This window comes from Polypterus senegalus, chromosome 17 (genome assembly GCF_016835505.1).
Source record: "Polypterus senegalus isolate Bchr_013 chromosome 17, ASM1683550v1, whole genome shotgun sequence".
NCBI lineage: Eukaryota > Metazoa > Chordata > Cladistia > Polypteriformes > Polypteridae > Polypterus > Polypterus senegalus.
The window spans coordinates 29,424,877-29,449,895 of record NC_053170.1 but is presented as its reverse complement, the minus strand read 5'-3'; the positions used below and the strand labels follow the sequence as shown (position 1 = coordinate 29,449,895).

Here is a 25,019-nt window from a genome sequence, read left to right as displayed (position 1 = left end):
TGCATGCATGTATTTAATACAATACATACACACAAATATACTGCATAAACACAGTATATTATGCATACTCCATATTTTTTGATATTCACATATATACATACATTTCAAAACGGAATATGTATCGACAAACTGGGTTCCGGCCATCCTTCCATTCATTTTTTTATCAACATAATTAATAGTAAATGAAATAAAAAATCACTCTAAAAGAGGAAGAGCTTAGTTCGCTTGTAATTGCAGATCAGCCAGCTCACTTCTTCTAGCCCAAAGATCTGCATTGGCACCCGGGCATCTGTGTGTGCAGCCATGGCACACAGTGCACCTTGTATGCTCTATGTATATACTGTAAATGTAATTAAAATGTGATGGCACGGCCATGACTGTTACAGCAGACCTCCTTAAATATTCTCGATGGAATCTGATACTACACATGTGTCTTAGAGGAGTGGTTCTCATACTGTCTGAGGGAGTCTGAAAGGAGATTTGAGGGCTGCGGCTTACAGCATTGAATCAGGAAAAAAAAAAGAGCAAAACGAGTACATAAACATGACTGCAAGTCAGCAAACCCATAAAGTAAAAAAAAAAATTAGTGGGAGGCTGAGCGATTTTACAATGAGCAGATGTTCATTTCTGTTTGAAACACTAAGGTGAGCGACGCTAAGTTTTAAGGGGGAGGGAGGTGATGGGTGACTTGCGTGCTTCCGACCCGACACAGCACATACCAAAACCCAGCTGTGTGGAATGTCCTCCCCACCAGTCTGCCGCTCTAAATAAGCCACCAATTGTCTGTTTTTTTTTTTCTTTCTCGTTTCAGTGCACTTTTTTCTCTGTTTTTCTGCCCTCCCCTAAACGCCCCCACCTACCATGAAATTAACAGCAAGGCCTGACCGTGAAGTCCAGAGGCCTTCCTGATGCAAAGAAATTTCAGGATTTCACTCATCTGCTCTCTCTCTCTCTCTCTCCCATTCCCTCACTCACTCACTCTCTGTCAGCATACAGCAGATCAGAGGCTATGAGCCAGTAATGAGAATTAGTGAGGAGCCCCCTGCAGCCAGTTAAGACAAGGGGAAAAAAAAATCTTGAAAAAGTGTTTAAAAAAAAGCCATCTGCACAAAAAAAGAAAGAAAATCAACACAATCTCTCCAATAGCAGGGAATGTGCTGCTCGTTAAAGAGCTCTCGTTAGCCGGCGAGCGGCTGGCGGACAGGTACGGTACACCTGCAGCGTGCTTTGCTGCCTGCACTAATGAGCTCGCTTCCCCTGCTTGGGAGCCGAGTGCTCAGTGTAGGAAGATAAATTGAGGTCAGAGGGTATTACAGCCTCTATCTGCAGTCAGGCTCTGAAGCACTGGCAGCCTTCTCTGCTTCATCCGGCATTAGAGGAGAGAAAGAAAAAAAACAAAAAAAAAAAACAAGTAGCCAGGAGACACAAGAGAAGAGAATTGGACTCTCACACTCCCGGTGAATACAAATGATTTATACCTGTCAATACCGCCGATCCTCGAGGGACACAGCAGCAAGCAGGTACAGAACGGAGGAGGGGAGGGTGACCTTGCCTGCAGATTTCAGACCCCCGATGTTATCTGCTGCTGGAGAGGCGACTGCAAAGCTTCCTTATTTAAGCTCTGGAAAGCCTCCTGCCGACTCTTTGATGTCTGTCGCTACAGTCTGGCTTGCACATTACGTGGCAGGTTGCCTGGACTAGAACAGCCCTCGGTGGAATGGACTCACTGGTGAGGAGTGGAACAATGGACTCTGTGTAGCTACGCCTTTCGTGTTTAGCTGTGGACCACAACTGAGTGTGAGAGAGAGAGAGAGGACAGAGAGAGCTTTGTACTGATGATCCTGTCCTTTAAAACATCCAGATAAGGACACACGTTTTAACAGGAGAGGTTACAGTCTGAAACGTGACCGCAAGTTCAATCCATTCAGAACCCACTTATCCAATTCAGGGACAAATGGAGAAGCATCAAGGACAAGGCAGGAAACTAACTCTGGATGAAGCACATAAGTACAAGGAGGTACACTAATTGAGACTACAGTACTTCAGTTTTGAAGCTGTCCGCTTGCCTTTTAAGGACAATTCATCCCAGTTTCTCAGCGAGACTGTAGCTTCAGAGCTGGGTTGGCCTACATGGTTCAGTGTGGGTCTGCACTGACAGACTGGGTGGAAATGGTTAATTAGTTTGATAGTGGGTGAATGCTGCTAAAGATCCCAAGTGAAAATAAGCTCAGTGCTTTTGGGCTCAGGACTGCTGTCTTGTATGCTACAACTAAGAGATGAATCTGGAACAAACTACTGAGCAATGCAATTGAAGAAGGAAAAATTACAATCATTAAGAAGTATCTGGATAGCATAGTTATTTGTCATACAGACAAGCTCTATGGACTCAGTGGTCACTACCTCTTTCTCAAATTTTTTATGTTCTTAAGAATCCTATCAAAAACAAGATTGGGAAAGGCTCACTGTTTCAGGTAAAGCCTGGTTTCCGAGAGACTTTGGATGGGAATGTCAAGCTAGACCGGTTCACCAAAAAAAAAAAAAAAATCAGGAGCAGGAATGGCTTAGAGATTGGGTAGCATATATCCTGGTAGCCTGCCATCTGAACCAGCATATAAGAATTTCACACAAGGCAGGGTCTATTTAGAGGTCCAAAAAAGAAACAGGCCAGTATCTCTGGTGAGCTCCCCATTATACTGTGGGTTGGAATGTCACACTGGAGTGGGAACAATCTCAGTGAATTGGGTATGGGAGTGCCCCATGATAGACTCCAGCCAGAAATGGCTTGATTGATCAGATACAGCAGCCCTGAGAGAGAGAACGAAAGTGGGAATGACACACTGGTTATAGACCAAGAGCTTGAATGGCATAACACATTGGGGACATGACGGTACTCCAAGAAATTCCACATTAAACAGGTTCACTAAGTTGGATCATATCAAAAATGGGCATGAAAGTGGCTCAGTGATGCCGTTATCAGCCTGACATCTGTGAAACTGTAATGTGAAATGCTGTGTCTTCACTGGGTCAGATCTTGTCAAATGACTTAGTGATTTAGGTATATTCCTGCTGTCTGATAGACTTAAGTTAGGGTGCACTGGGTAGATTGTCCCAAACATTAGATTGAACATTGGAACACTCAGCCCAATGAGCTTGTCCATCCTATTCAATGAGATTGCCCAAAATAGGATTCTGTCCACCATACTTCTTGGTAATTGATTCCATGTGTCTGTGGTTCAGTGAGTGAAGAAAAACTTTCCAACATTTGTGTGAAATCTGCCCTTAACACTTTTGTTGCAGGAAAATTGTGGATTTGCTCAGATGGATTAGTTGGGTGTGATTTGGGTGTAGGCTTGTCCTACAAAATAGTGTGGGGACATATGTTACTTGGTGACGAGCATGATATAAAAATAACCTAAACTGAACAATGTTATACTGAGTTGAACACTCCCAAAGACCAGGGCTGTGAAAGACCTGGTGGATCCCGTTAAACAGCAGAAGTCCGAATGGCTTAATGCATTAGTTATAGTCCTACTGTCTAAGAGAAAGAGGATGGAAAGGGGTTACTGGGACAAGTTAGTTCAAATTACAAGAGTGGGAATTTACTTTTATTAATTCATATGGATTTTGCAAAAATTGAATGAATAAAAAGGGAATACAAAATGATTTAAATTGGTTTCTACATCTTCACAAATTTAATTCTTAAACCAGACAATGGCCTTATCCTTCAGGTTGGCAAAGTTGTGTACATTGCCCCGATATGATAATATGGGGCAATCCAATAATATGACGTCTGCTCTGGATGTTCACGGACTAAACATAGGTCGACGGGAAGACCCCACTTAACTTTGCGATGTTACACTTTCTGTGCTATGTTTGAAGTCGGTTGAGATTGAACAATGCTTTACACAGCACCTGGAACTCTCTTGAATTGTCACTAGTCATTGTGTTGTTAAAGATCAGGCAATTTCTGTTATTGTTGGACCAGGCTTCCTCCCATATTTCTTGCAGAAAGTTGTTCTGCAAGGCCAAGCGACGGTTTTCTTGACCTTAGCTGAACTGGTGGAGTATTGAGGATAGCATTTTGGACAGCCAGGCTGTCACTTTACATTATTTTGTCGTACTCACGAAGTGAAGCTTATCAGTGCCAGAGATGCAGTAGGGTGATGTTACTGAGGCCAGGAAGCCACTCGGTAGGTGTTAAGTGCATGGTGCCTGTGATGGTTCTCATTCAGTTGTGTGCCATTGTCCCTGATGTGTTGACAGTTGGGCTATATGAAGTACACTAGGATCAACGATGATGTGTAAAGGATGCTCTCCAAGAAGTGGAAGCCAACCTCTGCATTAGGTTATTTCTGGTTTTGAGTTTTACCACTACCTTGCTGATTTGAGTCTTGTACGTCTGAGAGCTATCATGTGTGACTATGAGATATGTTACGGCTAAAATTGCATGTTTCATAATGCAGACTAGGTAAGACTAAATGTATTACAAATCTTGGAAGCCAAAAAGTTGAAAGATCTGCTGCAAGGAAATTTGGAAACAATGCAAACAGTGGGAATGGTTCAGTGATTTGGGTTTTGGCCTGCCCTCTACAAGACTGTGGATGGGAACAACACACTTGTAATAGAGCTTGGCAATAACCGGGAGAGGACACACCCTTAGGTACAGTCCTGCTATCCTGACAGGCTACAAATGACTAGACTGTCAAAGAATGGGAATGGCTCATTGGATTGGGTATAGGACTCTCTACTATCAGGCAAAAATTGGGAATTGCTGACTGGTTTGGAACACTACAAAGAGTGGAAGTGTGAATAGATCAAGGATTTGGGTATTGGTCTGTTAGCTGACAGACTGCAAATGGAGAGGTTTCATAGAAATCGGCGTTCTCAAAACAGGAGTGTGTAAATGGCTCAGTACTTCGGGTAAAAGCTTGACCCTCAACAGTCCATGGCAGGGAACACCACACTAGTGTAGGATCTGGCATATACCAGTGCCTGAATTTATCAAGTATGTCAGAGTAGGAAAATGATCTTATCTGGCTTAAAAATCTCGGAGTGCTGTAAATTTGGTCCTGCTCTTAGGAACAGAAAAGCATTTTATCAATTTTCCTAAATTTGGAAACTACTCCCAACTTCACTAGGATACAGGAGAGCTCATGATCTATCCAAACTTGCTAGGTGTTGCCAGAAGATGGTGTTCAGGCACAGATTGGCACATCCCAGGAAAGACTGAATGTTTTGAAAACACAGGACAACAAAGAATTCATAAAAATCAATCTGACAGATTTGGAATAATATAATATATCTTGTACAATAAGTGATTGCTCCTTTTACATGGAGAAGCCATGTCCTGTCAGCCAAAACAAACGTGTTGGTAATGTTACATTTTTTGGCTAAAGGGAATAGGTAGGTTTGCAATAGGAATAGTTTGAGTATGTCACAACCAATCATTTTTCTAATTTTGCACCAAATTTGAATAGCCTTGCAACATGTGAGGTAATTAAAAGCAAGCTGCATTCATGAAAATTGGCACACACATAACGACTATTGTCCCAAGACCGGATGAGCACACATATGTGAAATGCAAATGATAGCATAGTATCAACACATGGGTGGCCATAGATACAAGCTGTAGTGTTGTAACCAGCATATTACCCTGAAAATAAGTGGGGCTAGATGGGTAATTAACAGCAAAATGTCACACAGGTGCACTGGGCTCTGCATTCCATTAACTCCTGCAACATTCGTATTGCACTTTATAAGCCCAGGAAGGTTCAAACAGGCAGGCCAGCTCCTGGGGTATTGGATAAGTAGAACCTTACAAAAATAAGGAAGAAATCATGGAGACAGACAAGGCACATAAGTCTGGAAAATGATTAGGAACGCTGGAAGAGTGAATACAACTTCAGAAAGAGTACAAGATATGCAGTTTCATTAACTGTTACCTTTGTGGGGTGCTCTCCATGTCTGTAACAGCGGGAAGGTACGGTTGTAGATCATTCATTGTTAAATAAATGTGCCTGTTACCAGGTTTTACTCTCATGTAGTGTGTGTGTGTGTGTGTGTGAGTGTCTCTGGCTTTGCATCTTGATTATTGTTACAGTATTTTTCTTGATGTTCATTGTGAAGTGGAAACAATTATGAGTAGCTTAATGCAATATCCTACCTTACTATGGTTTCCCTCCTACTTTAAATAGCTTATGATTTCCCTTAGATAGATAGATAGATAGATAGATAGATAGATAGATAGATAGATAGATAGATATTGAAAGGCACTATAGATAGATCTTGTGGCATCGGGATGTGGTAAATTCGTGACGTTATTCATTCTTATGAGAGTGGGTGAAAGATACTTCATACCCACTTCTCATGTCCTACTCTGAGGTAGGATAAATACCTGATAAGGGCTCACTGTACTGGGGCCCTAACAAAATTAGTGATTTAGTCATAAATCGGCCTCAGATCGTAAAGAGAAGGGGAGTCATTGGGTTATATCTTGGCAAAGACAGGTAGAACTGCCCTCTGATAGACAAAAATGGCGAAGGATTCACTGAGCCATGTTGTTTCAAAGAACTGGAACGGGAATGGCTCAGTGCTTTAGGTGAGAACACAGATGCAAAGGGTTCACTGGAATGGATCCTGCCAGAGTCCGACTGAGAACGGCTCAGTAATTTTGTGTAGACTGCAGCTGGGCAAAGTTCACAGAGCTGGAAGCCATCAAAGACTTAGTGGGAACAGTTCAGTGATTTGGAGGTAGGCCTACTTGTGAGTCACAGTGGCCCTATGTTTATAAGAAGTTGGCTCACTAACAGGGTAACAAAAGAAGACTTTTTTTTCTAAACAAATTGCTATCATAATAAGCATTAGCGTTTTCAGTTTATCCAGACTTCTTCTGGAATCGGTGCCCTGGGCCCTGACAGGAGCGCTGCCATGCCTCAGTGACAGGTTAAGGCAGGCTTTTATTAAAAGCCTATAGAAAAAAAAAAATCACAGCTTGTTTCACGTTGCACACAAAGGAATTTGTTTCTGGAGGACTGATTTCTAGCTGCACAGCAGGGAGAAATTTAATCAGAAGAGCACCAAAACAAAAAAAAGAAAGATAAAACCTCCTTCTGAAAACCCGAGACAGGGCAGAAGAACAAACAGTAGGCAATTGTATCTCCCACACAGTGAGGCCAAGCAAGGTGCACAAGAAACCCTCCATGGCTTTTAAATCAGCTAAAGCTGACTTCGCTGTGATGGATAGGGGCCACTGTCACCTTGGTAGCAGACATCCTTGCCAAGAAGCAATCTGCATTTGCCATTATATGCTGGTAAATGTTTAGCCACTTAACCCTGGCCTGCTCAAACCAAAGAGTCCCAAAGCACACCTCAAAGCTCCAGCACGTTGTTATTGCGCTGTTACCCCACATTCGTTTATCCACTGGTGTCTTTGCATTTATCTCTTGGTGTCAGTATGCTACACACTGACCCCCTAATGTTGCAGAAAGGTGGTTGCCTCAATGGTGAGGGTACACTCATACCATTCCATTACTGCCAGAACTATTCAGATTGCAACTATTTAATCCAGCCCGTTGTACCGGTCAGTTGCAGAGAATACAGAGAGCTGAGCCAAAAGGCAAAGCACTTGATTTACCAGTTGATCTACATTTCTACTCTCACCTATAACCACATGCTTTGGGTAGTGGCTGAAAGAGCTAGATCACAGATACATTTGGCAGAAATGAGCTTCTTTCACAGGGCGTTTGGACTCGGCCTTAGAGATAAAGTGAGGAGCTCAAAGTAGAGCCACTGCTGACAGACGCTAGTTGAGGTGGTCCGGGCATCTGATTGGGATATCACCTAGACGCCTCCTAGCAGAGGTGTTTCAGGCATGTCCAACTGGGAAGAGAACTCTGGGCAGTCCAAGGATATGCTGGAAAGATTTTTATATCCCAAGTATGGCTGGGATTGGCTCCGGCAGACACCCCGTGACTCTGTGTTCGGATTCAGTGGACTGGAAAGTGGATGGAGTAACAGCGGACTGCACAATAACATGCAGTGAATACACTTGACTTGAGCATTCCTGGTTTTCATCCTCTTCCTCTGTACGTTTCGCAGTCGTTTGCTCAGAGGTTGATGCGCTTGCTGCTTCCTGAGCAGCTCTTCTTTTCTCCACCCTAGTGGCCTACTTCTTCTCTTCTTTCATCAACATCTTTTCTCGTTAAAATTGATTAAGTCAGTTTTTGTGTTGCAATTACTTAGTACATTTTTCTTAATTTTTAACTTAAGCTGGCACTTAAATCTTCAATCTGCCTCAAGAATGATTTAAGATATAAAGAGGAAGGGGAAGTGATGGCGTAGGTGGTAGGAATGAGAACGGCGCCCATACGCATGTGCCACATGGCCGCCGTGCTGGCCGCTGCCAATAGAAGATTCTACAATAAAATAAAATAAAAATAGGAATAACCTTAGAGGTCAATCATCACCACGAAAGCGGATAGCAGACGTCACGTAGTATATTACCAAATCTCAGGTCAATAGTTCAAACAGTTTGTGAGCAACAGGTGATTTAAAATCCTGGACAGACAAATGGACAGCCATGGTGGCGTATTATATAAGAAGATACTCTTCTAGGACCAACTTTATGATTAAAATTGGCTCAATGTGAGCAAATGTGGATATGTGGATGACTGTGAGACTGGCGCCAAATTTCTTACTGGTTTCTACCTCTTTTTCAGTGCAGCTGGGAAAAGTATGGAAGATTATTCATGCAAAAATTTAATTCAAGCTAACACGTTCAAATACTCTGCAATATACTACACATTCATGTGGTGCAATGAATTTTGGTAAGGATGTCTGATGTTGGTGTTGCTACTTGTAAACTGTATAGAAACACTGGCAAGTAAAATAAAGAGAGATAAAGAGACAAGAGGGCTTGATGAAGTAATGACCGGCAGGCAAAAGTGTATGACTGTATGGATGACAGGCAGTAATATGCTGAGATAGCTGGCGAGTCAATGCAGCAATACAGCAAGCCAATATGTTTTGTGAGGCATCACGATCAACACTGAATATAAAGCAAAGTGACTGTGTATTGTGGGAAGGGGTACAGAGAAACCACAATGCAGGATAAAAACTACAAATGTTACAGATAGGGAAACTGGAGGACTCTAAAAAAACAAAATTAAGAGAAAGATTGGTCTATGGATCTTAAGGAAATTGACAATGAAGAGGAAGATTCTTTTAGGAAGAACAACTATATTTTCCATGGTCTTATAAGTAGCAGCAGTACTATTTCCTCCAAGAAGATTAATTGGTGGGGGTAATGAGAACCTAATTTGTTTGGTTGTTAGGGTTAAAGTGCAAAAGGAATAGACGAGTAATGAGCGAAAAAGATAAAGGACGAAAAGATTTTTCCTGATTTCTGCAAGCTAGGGTTTTTAACGTTCACCGCCACAATAGTGAACATAGCATTAAATACAAAATGGCAGACATGGAGAGGCATTTGTTTGGTACAGCACTGAAATCAGTAAAATTATATAAACTTGTAGCGGATGCCACATGTGCTATTATTCTGTGGGCGGTTGCTGCCTCTTTGGGTGCATTACAGGGAAAAAGGATGCTGTAAATACACCTTTAAGGGGGAGGTCATAACTCGGACAGGGCGGTTGGTGTTGAAAACTTAAAAGCCGGAAAAGAAGGGGGGAAAGGGAGACATCTTGTGGCGGAGCAAAGAGAAGGACAAGGTAGCGCCAAGAAATGGATCTGCTGGAACAAGTTCTTTTTCTTTTTGGGAGACTCAGCGACACAAGGGAGACGCGTCTCTGAAGACGGACTCTTTTTTCTTTGATTTCGCTGACGAATATCTTGGACCGGTAGGACTAAACTTTATTGTTATCGGCTCGACAGCCAGCGTATTCCGTTAGGGTTTCTCTTTGCCCTGAACAATAAGGACAGTAAACCCATTTGGACAGTCTGGGTTTTCTTATTTACGAACATCACGTGTTTAAACCAGAGAGGGGGGGGTTTCGATTGTTAGGTATTTATTTGTTTGTTTTTCTTTATATATGTAAAATAATATATTTGTTCTTTAGCTTCTTCTTTATTTGGTGTCATGGCTTGTGGTTAATGCTAGGCTGGGACAGGTGGTGGGGGTCAATTAAAGGACGAGGGTTGGTCACGTTGCCCGATAGATATTGAACTGCTTTACACTAGCAGTTTTCTAATCGTGCCTTAACTCGGGGTTTAGTTGTTTGCCCCGGGGATAGCGGTACAAACTGGCTTAAAAAAAGTTGAAATAAAAGACTTAAAACATTACAAAAGTACCAAAGTGTTAAGAATGTACAAAAGGGAAGGCAAAAGCCGAGTAATATGGGGAGGCTTGTTTAAAATTACAGAGAAGAAGCTACTAGCAAATAAGAACAAAGTTTTTGGTATGTGAGGAATAGAGATAGTATGGAAACAGACAACACATAAAAACAAAAAGGTATTGCATGGCAGAGTGTAATGGAGGTGTTACTGATGAGAGCTGCATTTAGACAGAGGGAAAATGTGCCCAAGAGAAGGTTGCAGAGAAGAAGAAAATGTATTACACAAGTTTTGGAAGTGTGAAATAGTGAAAGAGCTGTGGCACATGACAGAAACAAGATGGAGTAATCTGTTTAAAGGTAAACAAATAACTTGAGACATGGTGTTGTCGTATGGTTTGAAAAAGTCAAAAGGAGCCATCCAGCTACAAAGCAAAAATGAGTGATATGTGCTGTATGATTGTACTGCTTTTCCTAGTCACTAAACTTGGCTTTTATTGATGGTCATTGGAAAACGCAACTTTTTAGGAAACTGTTCTTTTTGCATTTCAAAAGGTAATAAGTAGGAATAAAGGGAATTTTGGGTATAAATATAATTTTGACCTGTAGCACACCCTGTAAAATTGATAGCTTCAATCCGATTGGACTGTTAACACTTTCTTCGATAATCCTGTACCATTACAAAGTTTTAAAGGGTTTAGATCAGAAGCAATATACACTGAATTAGGGTTTACTTTAACTTATTACATACAGCATTGACATTTGCAGGGTGCAGATTTACTTGGCCAGTGCAATGAAGTGAATGTTATCAGCACTGTACAGAAAAGAAGAAAATACATAATATTGTGAACTTTGTACATTGTCCTCCTCCTCTTTGTTCCTAATCTGTCGGGGACCTTTTTACTGAGCTGCACAAGTGTTTATTCTGACCAGACCATGCCGTTGCTCCTGGTTTGTGTTGATTTGTTGTACCCATGGCTTGAATTGGGCTGGAATGCTGTTACAGCAGTTCCCTGTTTGTGCTTTGCAAACCAGAGCAAAGTAGCACATCACAAACTGACCTCCAAGGGGACACCCCAGTTCTCAGCAATATTCCACGTATTTTACCACCAAAGGCCACTTACCCCACACCGTTCTTAGAAGTATATGTACGGTATCTGAGCATGCACATCAATCCACAGCGGACAGCCTGTACCCCCACACTTCACATCATGAGGAGAAGGAAGAAGCCAACAGAACAGGGAGTACTGGGTATACCCAATAAGACAACTCCATGTGCCATGGCTTCGATTGCAAAAAGCCACAACAGACTGGACTTTTTTTTTTAATTTATGGCAACACTTAACTTTAGGACACAATTTTATGAGACCATGTTTATGACTTAAAAAATGTTTGACTTAAAAAATACCAAAGTTATCCTTAAAGTCCTATTGAAAACTTGTGGGCCATTCTCAAACATGAGATTTGCTGTGTCAGAAGATAATACACCTCTTTGAGTGGCATTTTGTGAACAGATCAAGAAACTGACAGACTCTATGGATGAGAAGCAGTTTCTGCCAGTTATTGAAAAGAAGGGGGCTCCACCTGTCACTGAATATTTTTGAAAGACAAAAACATGTTATATGTTGCTATATGTCATTTTTTGTTACTTATTTGTGTTTTTTAACTTAGTTTTTATGAATTTACTCATCATTCATCATGATTTTCATTCTGCTTTTCAAGCTGTTCCGGTTATTTAATCCGTTGTTTAATAAGGCTCTTAGAAGGTCTGATGCTGAAGTAACTGCAGCCTTTCAGCATTCAGTTTAATTTTCCTGGGTTTCTGCTCTGCTTGTTGCTGTCAATATTAGAACATAATTAAGGGAGAAAACTACAAAGAAAAAAGGAACAGGAAAACAACAAAAGATGCAGGCATTTAAAGTTATAGCAAAAAATACAAATACTTTTAAAATTCTTAGAAATGTAAAGATCACACTGCCGTTCTTTTCTGAATGCAGAATAAGAGAAGAGGAAAAGAAAGACCTGCTAACTGAATTAGACCAAAAAGAGGCAAAATGACTCGCTGATTATGAAAGTTATTAGAACAATAACCTGCAGCCATGTGGGGGTCGCCAGGCCTGAGTTTGAGAATCACTGCCATAGACTAACAAAAGAAAATACAATGAAAAGTCAAGCAAAATTAAACCTTTTATTGGCCAAGTAAAAAGATTACAACATGCTAGCTTCATCCTGAAAGAAGGGCCTTGGAAGCTTGTACATTGTAATTTTTTAGTTAGCCAATAAAAAGTATCATTTTGCTTGACTTCTCATTACAAAAGAAAATACAACAATAGAAGCAGTGAAAACATTGACAGCTAACTAATGCCATGTAAATGAGCAGTGGCCTTTGGAGCCGCTTCTATGTTTCCATTCAGGTGACTGCACTACCAATGACCACAGCCACTTGGAGAAATTTACAACTAAGGGGCCTCTTCCTTATACACAAAAGTCAGAATTGTAGGTAATGCATTGAGGATAAAGTAAAAATACAAAATAAAATAAATGCACAATAAATGCAAAACCAACAAAAAAAGGTAGACTGAGGACCTAATATCAGTCAAATTATTCATGTTAGAATTCATCAGTCACCCGAATCGGTTAGTTTTCCAGAAATGGAAGAAAACTAGAACACCTGGGGCAAAAACCATATGTGGAAAATGACGAACTTTATATAGAAAGTAACTAGGCTAGAATTAGAACGGAGGTCATCCTAAAATAACATAGAATGAAAGCCATGCTCCATCATGCAATTACCAAAAATCACCTACACATCCACAGATCACCCCTTGCCATCCCAGATCCCAGTGAACCCTGTTCAGATTAAGCATTTGAACAATCTGGTCATGGGAGTGAACAGTCCTGATGTTATTAAATTAAGGACTATTAAGCAAGTAGTTCATGTCTGGCAAAAGAAACCCCATCACAACCACCCAGTCCTGAAGATGGTGGCAAATGACCAATGCCTCACAAGGGGCAACAGAGGGAATAATCGGAATGAAATATGCAGGGCGTGCACACACATTTTCTTCTTTGTGTAGTGCACATTTTCAGAATGCTATCGGAGTCCGCAGTGCTGATATCGGCCTTGCCATATGGAGCATGAAAGCTGGATACCAGTAGAGCTGAGTGATTAGGAAGTGTAAAATTGCGTCTCAATATGTCCTGTCTGAAGCGTGATTTTTAAAAAAGCCCTGCCGAGCACACGCCGTACCAAACCAATGAAGTGTTTTACCCAGTGACAGCCTGGAAGGGTTCTTTTAAAATAAAGGTCGCCATGGTGATTTGTGTTGTCACTGAAGAAACTGCAACCGATGTGCCTTAACCCTCCACTGACCATAAATAAATAAATAAAGCTAAATCTCAGGAGAAATGCTGAGGATGCAGCAATGTTCTCGCTCCCTCTCATTGAGTAACAGTACAGTGCCCACCAGGATGTTAAAAAAGTGAGATATTGATCGGTTTGAAAAGAAGCATACTACTGTACAAGAAGAAGAAAAACTGGGAGATAAACAAGTACCTGATAGGTAAACCCCTTAATGATGGACTAAGGAACTTGACTTTACACCTCCAGGCTGCCAGTTCTGGTCTGGTATTGGCCTCACTGTGTGACCCTGGAGCAGGACTCCCAACCTATCTGTGCTTCAAAACCTGGAAACAGCTGTGAGGTTTTCTGATCTTGGATAAAGATATGCACCAAATATATGTTAATAATAATAATGATGGATAATAATAATAATAATACCCTCAAAACTAACCATTTAAATTGTTGGGTACCTGAAGGTCTATCAAAACTGAAAATATAATGGATCACAGAAATCCAGGAGCATAACTGCTTGACATAATGGTCCAGTGCACTGGTTTGGAGCTCAGCACATCTAAATAGTACATACAGAGTGTCGTCATCTCCTTCTTCATGGGGTCAAGTTTATTTATTTATTATTTAATTTAATTTCTTTGTAAATTGCAATTGGCATGTCACGCAATGCTAAATTGGAAGAAAATAGCCATTGCTATATAATGGTTTACATTCTGCTCTCTTCCCAGAGTGCCTGGTAAATGTGCAGGCTGGCTGAGTGAAGCTCATGTGACAGTCAGCCAAGATGGGAAAAGACAACAGTGGGTCCTTATGAAAGTGATGGAAGGCAAAGTTAGGATACTGCATATAATAACTATTTTGGCTTATTAAGTTACGTAATGGGCGGCACGGTGGCGCAGTGGTAGCGCTGCTGCCTCGCAGTTAGGAGACCCGGGTTCGCTTCCCGGGTCCTCCCTGCGTGGAGTTTGCATGTTCTCCCGTGTCTGCGTGGGTTTCCTCCGGGCGCTCCGGTTTCCTCCCACAATCCAAAGACATGCAGGTTAGGTGGATTGGCGATTCTAAATTGGCCATAGTGTGTGCTTGGTGTGTGGGTGTGTTTGTGTGTGTCCTGCGGTGGGTTGGCACCCTGCCCAGGATTGGTTCCTGCCTTGTGCCCTGTGTTGGCTGGGATTGGCTCCAGCAGACCCCCGTGACCCTGTATTCGGATTCAGCGGGTTAGAAAATGGATGGATGGATGGAAGTTACGTAATGACTTGAATCAAAATAATCACATTTCTGTACTTGTAAGATTGAAGCAAAAGGGTCATGGACTGGGCCGATTATAAACAAATGTAAAAAGCTAAATCTTAGTAGAATAACTATATATCTGAGCTGTCATTTAAGAAAGGAGAAGTACCAGAAGAATGGAAATTTGCAAATGTGGCTCAAACCTTCAAGAAGGGAAGTCTTACTTCTGTACCATGCAAAATTATTGGAGCTATAATAAGAAATAAGTTAGAAAAGTATCTATAGGGTGGTCCAGATCTAATTATGTTATGCAATTTTCATTACGCTATAACTTATTAAGTTTATTACATAGAAAATCACCCAAAAAATCCCGGACCATCAAGAAGTGTGCGAACTGACGACATGAAGAATCATCAGTTCGCGCCGAACTGGAATCATCCCCGCATATGTCAAAGTCATCCAGACGATCTGGATCTGCATAATTAGATATGGACCACCCTGTATATGAAAATAAAATACTAAATAACAGCCAGCAAGGGTTTATAAGAGGAAGAGGTAACTTACAAAACTGGATCTCAAGTTGGTTAACCAACAGAAGACAAAGGGTATAGATAAGAGAAGAATGCTCCATGGGGAATAAGGTCATCAGTGGAGTCCATCAGTGGTCTGCTGTAGGACCATTACTTTTTCTAATTTACATTAATGAGATAGATTCCAGTATAGTTAGTAAATGTTTTTACTGTCACTGAATAATCCACGGGCGGTACGGTGGTGCAGTGGTAGCGCTGCTGCCTCGCAGTTAGGAGACCCGGGTTCGCTTCCCGGGTTCTCCCTGCGTGGAGTTTGCATGTTCTCCCGTGTCTGCGTGGGTTTCCTCCGGCGCCGGTTTCCTCCCACAATCCAAAGACATGCAGGTTAGGTGGATTGGCGATTCTAAATTGGCCCTAGTGTGTGCTTGGTGTGTGGGTGTGTTTGTGTGTGTCCTGCGGTGGATTGGCACCCTGCCCAGGATTGGTTCCTGCCTTGTGCCCTGTGTTGGCTCCAGCAGACCCCCGTGACCCTGTGTTCAGATTCAGCGGGTTGGAAAATGGATGGATGGATGAATAATCCACCTGCAGTAAAACCTGTGGTTTGAAGTTTAATTGTAAAAGGTGAACATATTATTATAGAACATAAGGCTTTTACATGTGCAGCTTTGCAGGAGCTTATTGCAATAAAGTTAAAAGGATAGAGAAAAAAATGGAATCTGTATTGGAAATCAACAGATTCTAGGAACATGAAATTGGTGATCAGTATCAGCAATAAAAAAAAAAACTGACTGGAGTGTCCCTGTAATGTACTACACATATTTATTTATCTGTTAATTTATTTATTTATTAGGCAGAGGAGCCATATTAGCCATCTAATAGGTGTCATATTTCAGTCACTGTGCTTCCCCTGACTGATGTTCCAATTCCTTTTTTATGTCTTTTTTCCTTATGTTTCATTTGTTTGTTTGTGTTAATATTGTTATTTATGCTCATTAATCCTGTGCTCTGTTAATTAGCCTTGTGTATTATTTAAATTGTATATGTCTCTGATTGCTTTATTATGTTCCTTACATTTTGTGATGGTTCTTAATAGGCAGGGCCACCTGTCCATCTCCATCAAGGGACTGCCACCAACACAATAAAGACTGAACAGACAAGCAGACCCTGGCAGTACACTGCATACACTTGGCAGTTGGTGAGTGTTTCCTTTTTTTGCTATTGTTATCTCTTTGTATCTACTGGCTTTGACTTTGCTTTTTGGATTTGTGTTTTTGGGAGTTGTTTATCTTGGATTGCCTTGCTATGTTAAAGCAACTCTTTCTGGGCCTTTTCTACTCTTCGTAGTTTATTGTGCTGCAGAGTGTTTTTGAAAATATTTTTTTATTTTATTTAGATTCTTTGTCTGATCTTAAGATGAAGGTTCACGGGTCCTTCCTCTAGTATGGCTTTTTGCTGCAGATTTTAGAACTTTGTACTAAAGGACTCCCTAGTTCAAGATAATGGGATATAGTCCAAGGGCTTTACCACTCAGTAGCCCTGCTGGCAGTGTCCCTTTTTTTTAATGGCAAGGAACTGGCAACGTGTGTACAGGTGTTCCTGTCTTGTGCCCGAAGTCATGCTGATAGGATAGGCTCCAGCTTCCCCTGCAACCCTGAAATGGATTAAGTGGGTTTGAGTGTGTTATGCAATTTATTGTTTCAGCTGAGATTTTCATCCAAAGCACCTTACAAACAAAGATGTGACAAGGATTCATGGCTTTTAATTGGAGCACAAGGCAGGTTGTCGATTTGCTCCGAGCTGCACTGTAAAACAGTGGAGGGAATTCAACCTGCAAACTTGTACATGGTAGTCTGATGCCTTACGCACTAATTGGACACAACTGATTTATTCAGCAGACCCAACAAAACTAACAAGTGATACTCCAGTCAATTGGCTACTGATCTAAACTGGTTGATTCTCACTACAAATTACTCCATCAGTAATCAGTAAATCATAACAAAAAGCTATTTTTTTTCATCCCCTGTTTTTCTAGGCTTTATGGTAATTTAGTGATCCTTTACGCAAGGTATTATGGTAGTTGAGCGACTACACGTCTTTTTTTTTTTTTTTTTGGTGTGAACTTTCTGTAAACAGAGAGAAAACAAGGCGGACTTTACCAGGGAGAGGAGACTGATATATTAGACTTTATATTGAAGAGAGTGGAGTAATAAACAGAGAAAAAAAGAATCATGGGAGTCATCCTGTGCAACTGAACAAACAACAAGAAAAGCTACTTTAATGAATTCAGACCTTTTTATTTTGTTCTTTAATTAAAACGGACGCTGCTTGTCTGAGTTTGGACGATGAGTGAGCTTGTGTTAAGCACAGAAGCTCACATTTTCAAATAGAAAAAGAAAATATTTAACAGCAAAACTTATTTTACTTGTAAATTTGTTAAGAATGTCACGCTGGTATCCTCTTGGCAAACATCTTAGGCTGTTTTTTATAGACTTGTATTGTGTTTATTATTTGTGTGTGTGTCATGCAGTATAAAGTTTGCTAAGAAACAAGTACTGCATACTTAAAATGGTAATCCATATTTATAATTACACCTTAAAATGAGGAATGACTAGCTGGTACAGTGTGAAACAATAAAATATAAAGCACCTGTATAAATACAGTAAATACATATTTTAACTGCAAAAAATTGTACTGCAAGGAATGACTAAAATGATTAAAACATGTGCATGTACATTTAATTTGAAGCAGAATTTAACTGCCAATATCAATTAATTGAATCAATGTGTGAGGAAAAAAAAAGTTTTAGAACACATCAGTTTCTCAGTTTTTATGCAAATGCATGGCATTTAATGTCTTAATGTTTCATTAAATGAAGACATTGAACAAATAAAGTATTTCAAATAAAAACAACTACTCAAGGGATCATTAAGTGTACAAAATTGTATTCCCATTTTTAATTCATCAAAGTAGCCACCTTTTGCTGATACAACAGCCAACCTGTGGTAACTCTTTTGATTCCGAATGCCAGTCACTATGCAAGTCACCAACACTGCCTCAAACAAAAGAACCCCAGACCATCACTTTTCCTCCTCCATGTTTGACAGCTGGTGCCACACACCAAGGAACCATCCTTTCACCAACTTGACAAATTTTAATTCATTGGTCCATAGGACTTTCCTTCTTGTCTGCAGTAGTCCACCGCCGGTATTTTGTAATTTAATGAATGGCCTTCTTACTGACACTTCCCCTGTCAAACCTGCAGCACAAAGTCTTCTCTTCACAGTAGAAACTTGACACTTGTTTTTTTCGACCACTGTTAAACTGTGCTTGATGTTGTTGGGCTCTGAGGTGCCTATCACACAAGCTGGTGACTCTCAGAAACTTGTCTTCTGATTGGGTTGTGACTTTGGGTCTTCCAGATCTCTTCCAATCAGAGTTTCCACCCATCATATTGTGCAGGACACTGTATTCACTGATACTTTGATTTTTGTTTTCAGTTTTTCTAAATGAAAGGACTGCACCTTGAAGGGTAATAATGTCTCATTTCATTTGTAAATTGCCATTTTCTTGCCATAATCAATATTACAGTGTAATATTATCCAAGTAATACTTCAGAGGGTGTAGTAACACAGTCTATTCCAACTCTGCTTTAAGACAGATGGGGACCTTTTAAGTACTCAACAGAAGTTGGGACACCTGTACAAATTGTTTGCTTCAACTTGCAAGGCTTACTTTACTTGAATTGCTGCAGAACATCCATAGGTCGTAACCTATTAGTTGTTCCCTGAAGAAGGCCCATTTGTAATATTCTGAATATACCTTAGAAGAATACGCATATTCACCATTTTAGGTCATTTGTTGCAATTCAATTGACTAAATTTGAAGAAAAACTGGAAAAACTGAGGTGTTATAAAATTTTTGACTGGTAGTGTATATATATTTTTTGTTAGACAAATGGTCAAAACTACTTTTTTTTTAATTAAGCTTAAATACATTACAGAAGAAATTAAACAACATGACGGCTTCTAATTATGGGAAGCATTTTATCTTGTGTATTATGGATAAATATTTTCTATATATATTTTATTAGTTAAAAACATATGCATGTTAGGGAAATTGTATTTATTTTAGTATTATTGCAGTCACTTAACAATAAGCCTATACATTTTCATTGTGTTAATAAAAATATACAGGTAACACCTGTGGTCTATAGTGTAACTATAAAATACTTAACATTTTAATATAGAACATAAGGCTTCTATGCATGTGGCGCTTAGTGTACAATGTTTTTAATGGAATAAAGAAAAAAATAAAACAATTCAATAACATGAAATTGGTGATCGGTATCAGTCCAAAAAATCCTGATCAGAGCAGCCATACAACTAACGCATGAAAACGTTCAAGCTGTTCATTCAACTTGAGCACTGGCTACCTTGGTAACTTGCAGTGGGCCACACAGGGGGTCTGCAATGGGAACTAAGCCAGCATTCACGAGATTTACAGTCCAAAATAAAAATCATTAGACACTGCGAGGGTTCTCTGTTCTTAGTATTCAATAGCTACGTATAAATATTAGTTTTTACTATTAACAGTTAACAAATTAGCTCCTGCTGAGATGCAGTCTTTCACAGGGCCTATAAAAAGTGTTCACCCCTTCGGAAGATTTCCGGTTTTATTGCTATACAACATTGAATCACAGTGGATTTAACTTTGTTTTTTTGACACCGATCAGCTGAAAAAAAGACTCTTTAATATGAAAGTGAAAACAGATGTCTGCAAAGTGTTCTATATTAATTACAAATATAAAACAAAATAACTGATTATGAAGTCATTCATAGTCGGAGTTTCACCTGAGTGTAGTCTAAATGTGACTGTACGTGGAAGAGCCAAGTTGTAGTGAGTCAGTGTGGTGGACTAACCCACACAATGAAGACAAAAGAACACTCCCATCAACTCTGTGAAAAGGTAATGGAAAAGTACAAGTCTGGGATGGAGACAAGGAAATATGCAGGTCACTAAATATCCCTTGGAGTCCAGTTAAATCAGTCATTAAGAAATGAAGAAAAGTATGGCACACACATCTGTCTACATCTATAAAAAACTGATTGATCATGCAAGAAGAAGATCGGTGAGGTAGGCCACCAAGAGACCTGTGAGAACTGTGGAGTTGCAAGCTACAGTGGTTCAGACTGGAGATATTGTACAGATGACAACTGTTGCCCGTGTTTCACCAGTCACAGCTTTATTGGAGAGTGGTAAAGGCAAAAGAAAAATGCACAAGTGACATCTCAGAGTTTGCCATAAGGCACATCGGTGACTCAGAAGTCAACTGGAAGAAGGTTCTGTGGTCTGATGAGTCCGAGATTGAGCTTTTAGGTCATCACATTAAATGCCATATTTGGACTAAGCGAAACACTACACATAATTAAAAACACACTATCCTTACCGTGAAGCATGGTGTTGGCAACATGATAGAGAGGAAAATATAAAGTAAATGCACCAAAATACAAAATACTGGAGGAAATTTTGATGTACTCTTCAAGAAACCTGCACCTTGCCGGCAGCAAAATGACAGCTCCAAACGCAAAATTACACATGAGTGACTTCAAAACAATAATGTTTGGCTGGACTTGAAGCAACCTGATGGACTTGAGTAGTTTAGCAAACATAAATGGGGAAAAGATGCAGTTTCCAAATGTACAAAGCTGACAGAGACCTGTGCACGCAGACTCAAGGCTGTCATGGCTGCCAAATGTGCATCTCCTAAATACTGACTTGAAGGAGTGAATACTTGATTGATTATTTTGTGTTTTCCATTTGTAATTACTTTAGACGACTTTACTTTTCAGTTTGACATTAAAGAGTGTTTTCTTGCTGATCGATATAAAAAAGGTAAATTAAATTCCCTGAGATTCAATGTTGTGTAACAATAAACTGTGAAAACGTCCAAGGAGGTGAACAGGCACTGTGTATACATGTTCTAACCCTATACTGCAACAGCCTTAACGTGCAGAACTGACATACTGTGCTGATGGCACCATTTCTTCAAATAACACAAACATTCCCAAGCGGGACTAAACATTCCTCAGGCACTTATGTCTGGATTGCAGTGAGGCCGTCAGCAGGACAGACGACACTAATGGCCAGAGCCAATCCTGCCTGCTATATTGATAAGGATATCCCGAGTTCGACCCCCATGCCCAGCTGTTATCAATGTGTGGTTTGGTCATTCTGCCTCTACACTGGATGGAGCTTTCCTCCAGCTATTCTAGTTTTCTTGTCATAACTCCAAACAGGTGCATATTTGGTTAGCTAGCAGAAATGAAGCAGTCCAGTGCAAGAATGTGCATGTGAGGACCATGTGATAGTCTATCATCCTGCCCATAGCTGGTGTGAGCCTTACACTCGATACGGCCTTAATAATTTATATACACAATAATGATCCACTGGACAAGTAGCCTTTCTGTTGCAGACCACTCTCTCCTACTTACCCAATCTCTTCACACTGGTCCAAAATAAAATTGTCCTTCTACCTAATATGCCTAATTTTCAGATTTGGAAGGAAAATGACTGTACCTGCGGAAGATGATACATAGCACAATAGAATTGAACAGTTTATAATTACATAGTGAGTATCCAGCATAACTAGGGGTATTCCATTTAAATCCTTTAATTAGTAATGATTTTAAAACCTGAAGACATGTCACTGTATGCCCAAAGCAAGGAATGGGATAGTATATGACAAGCAGAACATTTCTCTACACGGGCTCATCAATGACAAAATGTCACTTCTCTTTTCCCAGTGGACCATGGGAAGTAGAGGCCACTTCTAGCTGGTGCACTGGAGCAGCAAATAAAAGAAATGTAGTAGAGGATTAAGAAACAGGGAGCATGCTGGGAGGTCACTGCTCAGCTTCACTTGAGTCGGCTCACATGCCCCATTTCTCAGTGATTAAATCCAGCTGGGGTGTAATGTGTTTACTGATTTATTAAATATCCAACCTGGGAGTATTACATGGATTTATTTATTAAGTTGTTATCAGTCAGTTCTACAGTGATGTTGCTTTATCTGCCTTAGCTATAATTATGTTATATATACACAAAGAGTTTTGAGTTTTTCCTTTGTCTTTGCAACGTGGCTTTTGCTGCTTCTCTAATTGCTTCTCATCCTGGATACTTTCCTGCAATGCTTTCTTTGCTGCTCCAGCTCTTAACAATTTTAAGAGTAGAAAGTTGAAGGTTAGATGGATTGTAGGAGTGGCATGGGGTCCCACACCTCCACAGTTCTGTGTGTTAATCCCACCTTTGGCACTGGGAGACCTAAACTGACCCTAAAGAAATGTTTGTGTATATGCTATTCACTTACATATGACTCCAGGGTCATCATTTGAATTCTTTTATTCATTTTCCAAAATCATTTTTTTTTATCCCTTTATTTTTATCTTATGCTAACTGGTGACTCTAAATTAGCCCAACATGAGTGAGTGTGCTCCAAAGTGGCCCAACTAGTGTTGATTTCTGCTCTGTTTCCAATTGTGAAGGGATAAACTCTGAGCCCGACAAGCCTATGTGTCAGTGGGCAGTTACTGTGCGAGTCACCAAAATATTGACCACAATAAGTCCATTAATGTTTCAGTTCTGTGTTGTGGATGATGGTACCACGGTAGGGCTTAGCCCCCACGAAGCTGAAATGGACTTAATGGCAATGAGAATGTTGTGTTATGTGATGTCATGCGCGCACAGCATATACGTTTACTGAGTGATTAGAGTCCTCATTCCAGCAAATGTCTTATGTTAGATGGTTTACTCTTCTACTCCGTTTGAAGAACTTTACATCATAAGCTTGATTGCAGGTATATTTTCTGTTAGGGTCTGGCCAGTATGCAAACATGGCATTCCAGAATGATTTCAGTTCCTACAAATCACATTTTCTTTACTGCGTCTGTTATGTGTCAGACAACTCAGCACTACTGCATGGACAGAAGGGAAGAGAAGAAAACAAGCAGCAAAGAATAACAGTGAGCTAAAATCAACTAAATAGTATGCAAAGACATCATGTTAGATTTAAATTTAAAGAGGAACCGTCATATTTTTCTAACCTTTAATAACAAAAAATACTCTTTCATCTCAGAGCTTTCAAAGAATCATGGCAGGAAACGATGCAGCCATTTATGCACAGTCAAGTATTGAGCCAGCTAGGGGATGGACTGGCCATTGTCATGTGATGCGTGATTTATATTTTATTGTAATTTTTTAATTATTATTATTCACATTTTTCTGTTATGTTCATAATTGTATTTTCTCCATTTAAAAGACATGTTTAGTATTTTTGCAAGTCAAAATGATTTCTTCACATACATACACTATATGCATTTCCAATGGAAAATTTGTTCTAAAGTTTAAAGTTTTCTATAAATTTCAAAAAATATCTTGCATGCACTGGCACTTTACAATGGAGGCAATGAAGCGTAGGGCATGGGTTCCAATTCCCTGTGCTTTCTAGACGGAACCACACTAACATCACATCCTTTGAGGTCTCCATCTGGCTATTTAAGGCCCCAGCTGAGTAAGCTCATATCAAGAGAACATTACAGTGACTTCAAAAATATATAAAGCTAAATACATTCCATGACAAAATAGAACAACAATGAAAAATGACCAATCATGGTGGTCTATTTTGTGTTTCTTTTTGTAAGTTTTTCCTACACCTCAAAAACATGCTGGTTATATTAGTTAGCAGCTGAAATCAAAATCAAATTTTATTTGTCACACACAATTACACACAGTGCAACATGTAATGAAATGCTTAGCTGCTAAACTCAAAGACTGTCCATTAAAAGATAAAATATAAAAAATAAAACAATAAATGCATGCATTTCAATTTATATGAGGGCAGCAATAGTGTGCATTATATGAATATTGTAAAACATTTATTTAAAATGCTAAGATTTGTGTCTGTTTATCACGCGTTTACTTATGGACTACTGGGGCTGAAACCTTGACTTTGATCTTCATCACAAGCTTATGATGTGATACGTGCTAATGAAGCAAGTTCTACAACGTTATCAGGGTTTGCATGTTTCCTACACCAAATTAATTCAGACAGTGACATGGCAGAGAGAAAAAAAAAAAAGAGCCCTGACATCTGCTGACTGTGAAGCAAATTGCAGAAGCCGATTATGTGACAGGAAGAAGAATGACAGCTCCAGAATGCACTGCATACAACCTGCTGGTACTCACAAACTACTGCCATTATGTGGCTCTTCTTCATAGAGTCATGGGAATCAGGAACAAACTACAAAGACATGTAGTTGAAGCAGAAACCTTGACAACCTTTAAGAAATGTGTGGATGAGATATTAGGCCAATTTAGCCATTAGGTAACCATGCAAGCCTGACAGACCGGACAGCCTCATCTCCTTTGTCAAATTTCTTACATGGAAGTAAATCCCAGCCTTCTTAAGTAAAACAGACACAGACTCGCTGGTTTGGCAGAGCACACATGCTCCAGAAGTGGACAGTACAGTACTCTCTGACAAGTGAGTGGTAAGGTGCCGCTTTATATGTTTCTTCTATTCTAACACCTCAGAGATATATACAAACTGATGACAAATGTGAAGGA

General features: G+C 40.0%; 1 protein-coding gene across 6 annotated transcripts in view; it reads right to left on the bottom strand.

Moving 5' to 3' along the window:
* The window catches only part of ahdc1 (AT hook, DNA binding motif, containing 1), a 321,455-nt gene that overhangs the window by 251,246 nt on the left and 45,190 nt on the right, over window positions 1–25,019 (bottom strand). The window lies entirely within an intron of this gene.